An 11,286-nucleotide genomic window follows, 5' to 3' on the forward strand; every position below is an offset into this window, starting at 1 on the left:
GGTGCTGGGAACCGAATCCCACTGTGGCCATAACCCTTCCCTGCCCAGGCTCCCACAGCCTGTCCTGCACCCTCTCCTTGCCAACACTGAGGATGAGGATAGATCAGCCATAGGACCCAAACTTTGGGGCCACTGAAGAGTCTGCGTGCCCCAACAGATCCAGAATGTGCCCAGCACCATGGGCAGAACCAGGGACTGCCATGGTGTTGTGCACCAAGTGAGCTGCCCTGGATGGGACAGGAGAGATTTGCACTGCAGAAGGAGCCTGTGCATGAGAAGGTGGCAGAGCCTGGCACACCTGTACACACATGTGCCTGGGTTGTACTTGCCTGGCACACAAAGGGACATGCAGACCATGGGCTGATACCTTGCAGCAGCATCTGAGAAGCATCTGCAGGCTCTGAAAATCACAGGGGTGTCTAGGGCAAGGGTTCTGGACAACAGTGCCACAATAAGCCCACATGGTCCCTGTTGTCCTCCAAATATGCCGCCCAGGACCCTCACATGTGAGTAATTCTCGCCTGGGGCCAGGACAGGTAAGAGCAGGATCCCTGACCCAGCCTGTCATTTTGTCTCTAATTGGATCCCCTGCTGTTCCCCTTCATCAGGGCTGAATGAGGGGCTGGATAAAGAGGGGACTGTGATTATCAGGGCAGGGGGCTGGCTCTGGGCACAGGGAGGCTTCCCTAGGCTGGATAATGACAGGCTTTTATCCCTTCAGATACTGCCCCCAACAGAGGCAGGTGGATGAGGATGCCCCGGGCAAAGAGTGGGTACCAAAGGGCTGAACTCAGCAAATCCCAGTGGTTCTCACCCCCCTGCTGTGCTGTGCTGAGGGGATGCTTCAGCTGAGGGAGTCTGGCTGTGGATCCAGGAGTCCTGAGTCCAGCTTGGCTGCCTGGCCTCAGTGTGTCAGCTGGGGGGACATTCTTAGCAATGTCACCCCCAGTCCTGGGGATCTTGGTCCCAGCTGTGAAACCCATTCCGCTGTGATGTCCTGTCTTGGGATACCATGTTTCTGGTGGCAAGGGTGTACCTAGCATGAGATGGATCCTTGACAATGGGCTCCAGCCTGCATCAGACCTGGACCCGACCAGTATGAGGAGCAGAGGTGAATTAGGCCAGTTGTCCCCTGATGCTGCTCACCCATGCAGGGGCCAGCATGGGGGCAGGTTTGGGAACACATATTTGAGTCCATGGCTGTAGGGTCTGACTGCTTGGACACAGCTGGATGCTGTATCTGGGAGCAGCCAGGCAGAGCAGGGAGAGGAGCACAACCAGCCTATACCCTGTTGTGGGTGCCAAGGGTGCTTTCAGGCCTTTGGGGATGGAGGTGCAGGTCCCCACCTTAGCCAAGATCACATGGCCAGTGTTCAGACAGGCTTCAGCCCTCCTGGGGCACTGCACCCGGTGATGCTAAAAGGATGTGGGCAACCCAGGCTGGACACAATGTGTGCACAGGCAGGACCCTGTGATGGGACCCTGGTGCACCTGGGACATCAAGCAGGCACTGTGCAGGCAACCTGGCAAGAAGGAAAGTGGAGAGGCAGACAGATTGTGTGTGATGGGCTGGGGATAATTCACTGCTCCCAAGAAGAGAAATCCTCCACCTGGAAAGGAATCTACAACTCTCCACCCTCAGCCCAGGAGGCTGCAGGGCCCGGAGGGGCAGGAAGGGGTGTGCAGGTGGGCTGCCATGCTGTGAGCCTGTGCAGGGTGGGCTTACACTCACACTTTTCTGGGCCAGGAGACTCACAGTGCCATAGTACCAGGATTTTACTGCCCCATGGACAGGAATCCACACACACCCGTAGGATGCTGGGGAGGAAGCTAGAATCAGGGACAGGTGCTCACCCCCCCTGTGGCTGGACATGCACACCTGACACGGCCAGCAGGATCCCCATGGTGGGGGCACATGCCAGGGTGAGCTGGAGGACACCTCCTCATCTTTATGGCCAACAGCCACCAAGAGCTCAGCAGCTCCCATCCCTGTATATGGGGGGGGGGGTGGGTGATCCAGGCAGGGTGCGGTGAGATGACCCAGTAAGGTGCAGTACACTCTCAGCTGTGGGAAAAGGCTGTGCCAGGCAGTGCCAAGAGCACTGGAGCTGGAGCGGTTTGAGGGCTCACGGGGATGGTATAGCCTACGTGCCCCAGCCCATCACTGCTGCATTAGGGAAGCTGGCTGCATGGCAGGCCCTGGCATGAAGAAGCGTCTTTGCTGAACACCACACTTGTCTTAGCATTTCCCTGAGGATGCAGCGTGTTCCCTTGTCAGTGTCCTGGCCCTGGGGCTGCCGAGTGTGCACAGACACGTGTGTGCATGTACACCTGTGTGTGCGCATGAGCACACCGACTGCACATGTGATGCATCTTCAGCCAGGCTAATTAGATAGTGAACTAATCAGGAAGCAACCTTCCCCTGTTGGCTTTCTGGGGACAGCAATGGAGACAAGTGAGGCTCAGTGGGGAACACATGTCACCCCCCAGCATCTTTCCCAGCTATCCCTGAGCCACAAGTAGCCTCACACCAGGATCAGGAATAATTATCTTCTAAGGAGGGCGAGGGGGTCTTTTCCCACATCAGCCAGGTACCCCCATCCCTGTCTCCTCCCATTTGCTCACTTGAGAACAGATTCAAGAGATTTCTGAGGACAATGGACTGATGAGGATGCTGCAGCAGGCTGCCAGGCTTGGGGAGGTTGGTGCTGAGTAGCTCAGTGACCTCAGGTCTCCAGGGTGGATAGACACACCAAGCGGTACAGGGACACCCCAGTGTGCCGAGGGCACTCATGGCCATGCCAGGCAAGCCCACCTGCAGTCGGCAGAACTGCAGTGGTGTGTGCTGTCCCTCTCATGGCACAGTCCCCGTGTCGCCTCTCTGTCCTGCCCCGCACCACACAAACATTCCCTCACTCCCAGCCACAGCAAATATGTCACAGAGCAAACAGTGAATCAGCCCCCTTTGTTTGAGTGCTGCTGGCAGCCCCCGGCTTGTTCGACTGCTGTTTAATGACCCTCCAGTTGTGTACCCTGGAGCTACTCATTAACCCCAGGCTGCAGATGGTGAAGAGAGTGGATCTGAGCCAGCCGGGAACAGTTTGGCAGTGCTGGGGACCAGCTCTGGGCAAATTCTGATGACCTTTTACCAGGTTCCAACGTGTTTTTCCTTACACCTCTGCAAGGTGCAGCCAACCTGCTGTCTGCCCAGCACACCTGCAGCCCACTGCCACCACACAACATAGCATGGCACAGACCAGTGGGGCCTTGCTGAAGGCAGCATCACCATCAGAACATCCCCTCCAGCTCAACCCATCCTCCATGCACAGCCATGGTACCCAGAGAAGCTGCTGAGTCTCACAGAGGGATGCTCAAACCCTCATGTGTGGCAGGAGGGCTGGAATGGCCACATACTGGGAGCCATGTGGCAGAAGGATATACAGCACTACCTGGCAGGTTGGTTAGAACCTGGTGGAAGTGGGCAGTGGGAGGCTGTGAGAGGTGCAGGTTGATGGACAGGGGCTGGAAATGGGCAGTCCAAAAAAGACTGTGAGGAACTGGCCTAAACCACAGCCAAGAGTACAGAGATAGGGGCAGGTGGGGGCATAGTGCTGCTGCTCCTGGCCTTGATGACATCCCACAGCTGCAGAGAGGCTGCACATCCTACAAAAAGCCTTAATTCCCAAGGGGCACCCATGGAGCTCCAGAGAACACCACCAGTGGGGCTGGGAGGAGGCAAGTGAATCTGGGTATGTACAGGCTGGTGCCAGTGTGGGGTGGCCCTACAGTAGCAGTGCCAGGACACTCATGGTGGGCAGGCATGGGTGGGCACTGGGCCCACAGGGGCTTCTGCCAGCACCATGAGACTGTTCCTACCCTTCTGCTTGGTTCTCACCTCCCATCCACATGGCCCTGGCTCCACCCCAGCACCTCCAGCTCTGCCCCACATTGTACTCTAGATCCTCCTCCTATTGTGGTCCTGACCCCACTGCTCAATGTAGCTCTGCCCTTGCCCCACAGTAGCTCCATGGTGGCCAAGGAACAATCCAGGGACTCCTCATACACCAGCTCATGGCCAGGAGGGTTCCCAGGACCACAGCAGCATGGCACAGGTCCCCAGGGTGGTCCTCAGGGCCAGGCAGATGATGTCTCATAACAGCCACAGCGAGTGCCAGACTTACTACCCTCTGTCACTATGCAAAGTTGTTCCTGGGGCACCAGGCAAACAAGGATGGTGACAGGGACAGCTCAGGGCCTGGGGACACCCCTGCTCCCACTAGCAAACAGGTGGAGTCAGCATCTCTAGAAAGGCAGCAATAGCTGCTGGACCTTTTCCCCTGGAGGCCTGGTGGGATCAAGGTAGGGCTGTGGCATGGGGCAGAACCTTGTCCTCCATCCCTGTTTGGCAATGCTGGACCTGTCTGTGCTGCCAGCAGGGGAGACATCCCAGGGATGACAGCAGGAGCTGTGCATGGTGCCTGGCACGCTGGCGTGAGGCTGCCAGGAAGGCCCCGATAAACATCTAGCCTCTCTGTTTATTTATCACGGAGGATATTTATACCACAAAGTCCTTTAAATTTAGCTGAGGACACACCCAGGCTGCATCCAGTGCTGACGGTGTGTAGGAGCTCCCAGCACAGCTCGTGTCAGTATGGGTGGTGGGTGCACCAGAGGCACCAGATGTGCCCCAGGAGCGGCAACTGCAGGACCAACACCCACGGTGGGGTGCAAGCCACAGAAGCCCAGCTATGGGGACAGTGGCACTTCTGGGAAGCAGGAAGAGGCCAGCCCCCCAGAGGGACAGTGCTCCTAGGGATTATGGCACAGGCTCTATGTCTGTACAGAGAGGATATCAGTGCCACCGAGGCAGGTCCACATCTCCCGGAGCCCAAAGCACCCTGGGCCAAGTCAGCACCTTCCCATCCCACCACCCAGCGCCATACTGGGCTGGTTGCGGAGTAAGGAGCAATCTTTGGGCTACATCCCAAAATCTTAGCTCAGGGCTCATCACGGCTGCGCTCGGAGCAGGTCCGGGGCTGTAGGGTAGGCTGTGCCTCCCCGGCTGCGCAGATTTTGGCCCATGTCCCTCTGTCCCCGTGTTCCCCTGTCCCGTGCAGCCGCTGGTCCTGGTGCCACTGCATCCCCCGCCTCGCCGCCGCGGCTCTCCCCGCCTCGGTGTCTGCCTCCCTCTGCCGGCAGCGGGGAGCGGGCCGGTCCCCTCTACTGCTCTGGCCCTTGGAGCTCTGGGACCCGCTGTCCCCTTCTTCCCTTTTACCCAGCTTTGAGTGAAATGCGGCACTTTGTTCCTATGCACTTCTCGTCTGCTCGGTGTTTTTCTGTCCTCGTCGCGATAGCATTGCCCGCAGAGCTGCGTCTGCAGAGTTCAGTCAGCAGTGAGCTGGTGTTGCCCCTGCCCCGTGGTGAAGTACGGAGCAGCCTCCAGGCACCCATAGGCCTGGCTGTCCCATGTCCTCTGTGGACCCCCTGCAAGTTGTCATGGAGGCTCACCTGAGCATCCCTCAGTGCTGGCAGCCCTGTGCTGTGTGGACGTGCCACTGTGCTCATCTTACTATAGGACTTGCTGGTCTTCACAGTGTCTTTATCAAGTGAATTCTTTATCTTGGAAAGGGACCCAATAGGTTTGGACAAGTGAGGTCAAGTTTCCACAAGGCAAAGGCAATGTGCATTAGGATCCCTACCCATTCAGTCCTTATTAATTTGATCCTATCTTAGCTTCCCCTTTTTCTCCAGGACAGATGTGATTCCCACCAGCCTGTGATTATCCTTGACAGCTAAGACAGCCCCATGTCTTCCCATAAATGTGCCGTGCCTCATTCCACTCTGATGCTGGGCCTTTTGCCTCCAGTTTGTCCTTAAACCCCACCTCCTGGATCAATCTTAAAAAAAAAAAAAAAAAAAAAAAGCTTAAATGACACTACCTCTGAGCAGCCAGAACTGAGGGCTGGCTGAACAACAGGCTCTGCATGCCCACTCCATGGGTACCAGGCACGCAGGCGCTCCCCTGGTCTGGGCCATCCCTCCCAGCCTTTTGCAATTGTGCCCTCAGGCTCCTGCTTTCCTTACTGCTGCCAAGTCACATTAAGAACTGCAAAGCCACACAGCAGGGCAAGACAGGGTGACTGTCCCGGGGATCGGCAACTCTGTGTGGCAGAGCCTGGCTGTGTCCACAGGATGTCTGTCCCAGTCCCTGTTCCTGTCCTTGTCCCTGGCCATTCCAAAGCTTGCTTTCAGGCTCGGGAACACTCCCAGCACCACAGGGCAAGATTTTTGGATTTTATCTGATGTCAACAGCTCCGCAGGGAGCTAACCCCCAGCTTTATATTTTGGAGCTCCTTCAAGATCTTGCCAGTGACGACACGAGATGCTCTGGAGACAGTGCCCGGCAGCTGAGGAGCGAGGGAAGGAGGCAGCTCCTGTCTCTGCCAGCAGCGGAGGAACAGGGGACCCGTGCCCAGCTGTCCCCACTGCCCGCGGGGGACAGTAAACCCGAGGTGCAGCAGAATCGGGGCAGGATCCGGCCCCGGCTGCTTTGGCAGCAGCTGCAGTGAGCGGCAGCGGTCCACAGAGGGAGCCCGGCCCCTTCCCAGCCCTCCTGGCGATGGGGAGCACCCTGGCTCCGTCCCTCTTTCCCCTCCGCTCAGGCCGGCAGCTCCTCGCCGGGCCCCAGCCCTTCTGCCCGTGAGAGGGGAGTGTGAGTCCTGTGCTGGAGAAATCCCCCCCCCTCAGCCTCTTGGGGGGCCCCCACCACTTACGTCTCTCCGTGCCTGCAGGCAGCCGCCATAGCACCAGTTCATCTCCATCAGCAAAAGGAATTTTACCTTTTCTTGAGGCTCATGGACTTCAGCCAGAGAACCCTCCAGATGCCCTCTCAGACTGCGGGACGGACCCTCACACAGATGGTGTTTGCTTTGTACCAGGAGGTGCTGGTTTGTCACAATCCCAGTGGGAAAGGCACTCAGGCTCTTTAAGTGTCAGTTAAAATGCTATTTATTAGAGCTCACACTAAGAGAGCCTACTACAGATAATCCCAGATGCAGGAACCCTGACCCGCGTAGCATCAAACAGACCCCCAATCCACACACAGCACCCCATACCAACCTCATCAGGTTTCACTCAAGAATGCAGAGAAGATGGCCTAGGGGACCATCCCTAAGGACCTCCATCAGGAAATATCCTATGTGGGCAAGTGCCAGCTGCTGTTTTGCCAAGCTGGTGGTGCAGTTGTTGCCCCCTGTCCCTCACCCCCATGTCCTCTCTTTGGGAGGGCCACTATGCCACAGCCCAGGGCCATTTCCCAGCCTGGCCCCAGTACCAAGCCACGGTTTACTCTCAGCCACCTGCCTGCCCACCACTCCCCAGGGACACAGCACAAGTCTGGACAGGGAAGCAACACCACACCCTCTTGCCAAGGCCCCAGAGCTGGCTGGCCGGGCTAGAATGGGGGAGCTGGCAGCAGAGAGATGTGAGCCTGGTCTCTGTATATGGCTGGATTGTGGTTTGGCAGGGACAGGGATGGGGACAGCAAGGGGGGCACCCTGTGGCGCATGGCTGGCTGCCAAGTTGCAACAGGAGCTGGGAGCAGCTCTGCAAGCCCTGCCCAGCCTCGGGGCGCCAGTATGGGGGGGACAGCGGGTTCACAGAGCCTCAGGTCTGCAGCCACACACCCTACCCAGTTAGAGAACTCAGGAGTACACCAGAGCAGGGTGGTGCTCAAGGGAGAGAGTCCCTGGGACGCTGTCATGGGATAGCTCCCAGCGGCCAGGCAGCGAGGGGAGCGAGGACAGCTATTTTGGGCAGCCCAAGGCACCCAAGCTGTCATGCTCTCAGCAGCACAGAGCCTGCACTTGGTCAGGGACCTGGATGTTGCCCTTGGTAGTATAAAGGGAGGTACATGTGGTCCCCATGGGGTCCCTAGCACTCTGCTTCTCCCCCATACCCATAGAAGAACCACATCCCAGGGACAAGGCAGCCTGATGTGGAGTCAACATGGGTGATGCTGAACCCAACCAGCCAGCTCAGTGCCTCCTAGCCACTTGTGGCCCACAGAGAGGGAGGAAGAAAAGCCTCAGGACCATAAGTCAAAGTATGAGATTCCAGGAATGGAGGCCTTGTCTGTGCCCAGGGCTGTCCCTGGTGGCCACACTTGTCTGGGGTGTAAAACACAACCCCTTGTGCTGTGAGCTGGGCTCTGTGAGTGCCACCGCAGCAGGCTGTGGGGGGGGGAGCAGAGTGGGCACCCGGTTTCATCCTCCACAGCCTCTGGCCCTGGGGCACTGCAGGTTTGCTCATCCATCACACTGCTCATCGGAGCCAGGGCTTCCCCCCAGCTGGCTGGAACCTCCACGAGGTATTTTTCCTAAACAACTATCCGACATCGGAGTGGAAAATCCCCAGAAGCTGTGGCTGCTGGGGGTGCAGCTCCCTGTGGCCAGGACCAATGATGCTTGTGGCGTTTCCTCCTATCCCTGACGCCACTTGCCTGACCTGGCACTTGCCCAGGTCACAGCACTCAGCCAAAGCCTGGAGTCAGAGGGGTGAGAGCTGCTGGAGAAGCCTGGGGCGAGGCAGGGTCTCGGGGGCAGCTGAGCCTGGGGCTTGTTGAGGGGCAGCTCTTGGCACAGAGAGGGGGCTTCCCAGGCAGGAGTGTAGCACAGCCCCGCAGCATTGCAAGCATGCCAAGTGTTTACTGAGGAGTGAGGCAGCTCCCATGAGGTGACTTCAAGTCACTGGTAAATCAGGGACAATTTTGGGAACTTTCCGAGATCTCTGATACCACCACCAGAGCTGTCAGGTGGAAGAGGACATGTCATCGGCCAGCTCCTCTCCTTGCATGCCTGGCCGGGTGTGGAGGACATGACAGGGAGAAAAGACAGATGGGAAAGCTGAAAGGGAAAAAGACAAGCTCTTCCCTGAATCTTCCCCTGCCACATTGTGAGGTACTTCCTGATAATGCAGGGGTGCCTGTTCCATCCCCAGAGAGGCCAATTCCAGCCTTTGTGGGGAATTCTAACCCAATCTCCCCTATCCTAATGGCAGAGGATATTCTCTGCCAATCCACTCCTCCAGGCTCCAGGTCTCAGGCAGGGAACTGGGGGAGCACGATGAGAGTCATCCCAGGGCACATGGTCCCTCTATCTTTGAAGCTCCCTGGGCAGCCTGGTCCCCTTTGGAGAAGGCCCACAGCCTGGAGAGTTGGGAACCACTTGTGAGAAAATGCTTTAAAGGAAAACCTGTTGATCTTGGTGATGTACCATCATGCCAAACCTGAACTTTGTTCTTCCCCTGTCTCTCACCCCAAAACACACACAAGCACTTGGGGGTATGATCTGGGGTAGGGAAAGAAGGGAACCTACAGCTCTGCACACAGAAACCCACCAAAAGAGAGACCTTAGGGCCAGACCCAGAGTTGTTTGGGGCTTCCAGCGTTCAACAAGTAAGTTGGGATACACCAGGGGGGCACAGGGCAGGCAGTGCTAAATCCTGCTGTATGTGGTGCATCCCAAAATTCAAGGGCAAGTTCTAGACCACACCAGGGCTCTGAGCGCTCAGAGGTCACCATGGCCCCATGACACAGGCCTAGCACACAGGAAATCTCTGGAGCTCACTGGTGTTTCAGCCAGCCTAGCCCTCACTCAGGTGCTGGGAGCTGGTGTTTCCTCCCCACCCTTCACCCCTCTGGATCCCTGCCCACATTTGCCCACAGTTTCCCAGAAAACAGCACCCTTGAAGATGGGAGAGGAGAGGTCATGCTGTGAAGGTGGTGATGGCACACACATGTTGACCCATGTCCCCCACAGAGACGCCACAGTCTCCATGATGTCACTGCCTGCATGGGGGGGGGAGGCCACCAGCCTCACAGATGTGAATGGCACCAGGGGAAAGGGTGCTGTGGCACCACACTCACCATGCTGTGGGAACTTGGGGCACTCTGTGACACCTGCCAGCCTAGAGGAGGGATGGAGAGGAGGGAAGAAGATGATTGCTCCATAACAGGGGCCACAACTGCTACCAAGAGGGGAGATATGGGTAAAGGGGTTGTGAGCACAGGCCAGAGCTTCACACCCTTCTTGCATCCCTTTGACACTTCAGCCTCCCACTGCACAGACCACATTTGGTCTCTGCCCCTGCTGCAACTCTAGTCACTATGAGACCCCAGGAAAGTCCTGACCAAGACAGCAAGGCCATGGCCAAAGCTGCAGGTGCAAGAAGCACCCAGGATCCTAGAGGGGAGACATTTGCATCCAGGTGCAGGGTGCTGCAAGGGCACTGCAGCATCTCAGAGGCTTCAGGGGGGCAGGATCTGCCCCTTGCTGACCTGCTCGGGGCTATGGGAGCCCTCCTTGTGTTTCCCCAAGTTAAATAATGGGAGAGCATGCAGAGGAGATGCACAGAAAGCAGGTGAGACCCTACAGAGGAGGGTTGAAAGTGTGAGTTTCATCTGTGGAAATCCATGCCTTGATAGTCAACTCTGCAACTCCACAGCTGGAAGCTCTTGTCCAAAGCCCAGATCCTGGGGCAGGGGTGCAGGTCACAGTAGGGTTCTGGCTCTGACACAGGATCCTGCGCATAGGATGATGGATTTGGGGTGCTGGGTGATGGATTTGAGGTGCAGGGTGAGGTGAGACAACATGCTGCTGGGATTGAGGGTGCTTATGAGCAACCTGGCTCCTTGTGAGGAGCAGCCATGCGCAGGTGCTGGGAGGGCGTGGGAGGACCTGAGCACCCGCCAGTTTCGCTGCTGCCTTCCCCTTCCTGCTATGGGTGCCCTGACTCTGACTTTACCACACTTGCAAAACGAAAGCAGCGTTGGAGTGACTGTGCTGGCGCCGTTTCCCATCCTGCAGCCCAGCACCGTGGCAAGCCAGTGACAGTGGGGCCTGCAGTAGCCATCCAGACACCCTTGGTGCACCCACCTCCACCCAATCCTCTGCTTAGGATTTCCTTAACCGGGCAGCAACTCCTACAGACAACGGGAATCCATGGAGAGACAGGTAAGGGATGCTGGAGCACTGAGGGGTCAGCCCTGGGGTGAGGTGCAGGGCTACAGAGGCAGAAAGGATCAGGGAGCAACCAACAGGGTGTGGGAAGGGCTGTGCTGTTCATGCACTTGGGCTGTGGGGCACAGGGCCCCCTCTGCACTCCTGCAACACTCCCCAGAGTACCCCGAGGCTCTGGAGCTGTGAGAGATCCCGGGGCAGGGCAGGGTGCCGGGGTGCAGGCACTCGACCCAGCAGGCTGGAAGCCCAGTGGGAAGGAGAGGGGCGG

This window comes from Heliangelus exortis, chromosome 8, assembly GCF_036169615.1.
Source record: "Heliangelus exortis chromosome 8, bHelExo1.hap1, whole genome shotgun sequence".
In the NCBI taxonomy this organism is placed as follows: domain Eukaryota; kingdom Metazoa; phylum Chordata; class Aves; order Apodiformes; family Trochilidae; genus Heliangelus; species Heliangelus exortis.